At 39.1% G+C, this 1,948-nt stretch overlaps 1 long non-coding RNA gene across 5 annotated transcripts in view; it reads left to right on the top strand.

The window, feature by feature from the left end:
- LOC102580800 (uncharacterized) overlaps positions 1–1,653 on the top strand; it is a 21,842-nt gene extending 20,189 nt beyond the window's left edge. For all 5 annotated transcript variants that reach the window (XR_001475087.1, XR_368296.2, XR_001475088.1 and 2 more), the window contains 2 exons: positions 989–1,084; positions 1,193–1,653. This is a non-coding gene — a long non-coding RNA (uncharacterized lncRNA). The remainder of the gene's footprint in view (positions 1–988; positions 1,085–1,192) is intronic.
- The last annotated feature ends 295 nt before the right edge of the window (positions 1,654–1,948 follow it).

Below are 1,948 nucleotides of genomic sequence, written 5' to 3'. Positions count from 1 at the left end.
CTTTTAGTTTTGGTATAGATATCATGGTGGCCTCGACGGCCCAATCAGGACTTCTGTGCTAGTTGGCTATTTATTTATATGATCTCCTGGGAGTAGCTGTTTCTTTTATAGATCAGTTGACAGGGGCCTTGCCGGTCGAGGGCTTAGTTTTAAGTCGAGATATACTTGTTTGTTTTCTTGATTGTGTGTGGCTGCCATGTGCTAGTAGCAAATGGTTCAGCAGGGTCGGCTCGGACTTGAGTTTTGGCCTTAGGAGCCAGTTGCGCCCCTCGAGTTTGGGGCGTGACAGTTACAGTCCTGCATAATTATCACTCGTGAAATATAAATCATTCCAAGTTTCTATCCTCCCCTCTACAGAGCATTTGGAATAAACTAGAGAGGTAATAATTTGTTTTCCATCCTCCAGGGTGAGTTGGAGAGTCATCTATTGAGCAGTATTTGACATCACCCCAACCTGAATATGGTCCTACACAAATACCCATAACTGCCCATTTAAATTATAATTCACATACTGCATCCCCAATATCCTTTTGAACTTTCGTATATGCCTAGTGTCTTGAAATGGTTCCAGTAGAGCAATTAAAAAGAATTGTGAGTCTGTGTAACATCTGAACTCTGTGGAATGCATTTTGAGGTTTCGCCGACCTTATGTTCCAAAAAAGTGCATTCATTATTATTTGATTGATGACTTCACCACCCTCTTGTCCTGTATTCTTGTTGGTTGAACATTAACCTCCTCTTTAGGTTTACCTTTTTTTGCTTTTAGATATGGCTAAAAGAGAGAGTCCAGCCTCTTTGTATACCTCAATTACATTTTGGACATTGTTTCCCTCATCTTTATCTTTTATGAATTCAACACTGGTATCATTTCTCTCCACCACCTTATTGCCTTGACTTTGGTGTGATATTAGTGAATGTAATGTTTCTATAGGGGCAGATTTGACGCTGCATATAACTACTGCTGACTTTTTATTTATTGTTGTATCAGGTAGTAACACATATTCAGCTGGATATCTTTCTTCAAATGTGGAATTTGCAATTTGAAGGGGTGTTTGAAACTGCGTCTCTACTAACTCCTTCATGAGTAATCTTTCTTCCTCATATTTCTGTGTTATCCTCACCAGTGCCAAATTACTTGGCTCATTGTGATGATGTTGATTGAGGCTGCTAACCGATGAGCTGTTTTGTGCAGGTGTCTCACCCCCTCTTATCTCTCCATCTTCTATCCACTATTGATGATCTCTCTGTTGATCTTCATCCCTTATTTCTCCATTGTGAAATGTTGTTATTTTATTACCATTGTCACTTTTCGAGGTGCTATTTATAGTGTTTGCTTTCTCACCCCCTCTTTCTTGATAATTAGCAAATGTATTAGTTATCCATTCTTGTGTAGAAGAATGATGGAGTCCCTTATCAACCTGGCCTCCTTGACTTCACTGGCTTGATCATTTACATTGTCGTTCCCTCCAGTAGATTCCTCAAGCTGCTCTATTTCATTTTCTTCAGTTAGTGCATCAAAAGAATTTTTGGTATTAATACTTGTTATTGCTATGCCTTTATCCCTTTTTTCTTGATCAGAACTATGCTTGCGAGGTTCTTTAATATTGACTGGCTTCCAGTATCTTCGAATTATTCTTCTTCTTCTTGATGCAACTTCATTGCCCTGCTCTTCATTGCCAGTACCTTTTTGCTCCTGATCAGACTCCTTTTCATTGTTCACATTGATATTCCTTAGCTCTGGGTGTAGGTTTCTGCATGATTCATCATCATGTCCATGCACTTTGCATTATTTGCAATATTTTGGTAGCATATCATACTGTATCTTGACCTTTTCGAGCCTAGACTCCTTTGTTGCCTCATTAATAATCTCCAATTCAACAAACTTAAGAAATTCGCCCAGAATGTCTACTTACACCTTGACCGTTGCACAACTAGGTCTAGTCTTGTT

The sequence above is a fragment of the Solanum tuberosum genome, unplaced genomic scaffold, assembly GCF_000226075.1.
Source record: "Solanum tuberosum cultivar DM 1-3 516 R44 unplaced genomic scaffold, SolTub_3.0 scf00307, whole genome shotgun sequence".
Taxonomy (NCBI): domain Eukaryota; kingdom Viridiplantae; phylum Streptophyta; class Magnoliopsida; order Solanales; family Solanaceae; genus Solanum; species Solanum tuberosum.
Note: the sequence above shows the minus strand (reverse complement) of the source record. Positions and strands in the feature narration are given on the sequence as shown.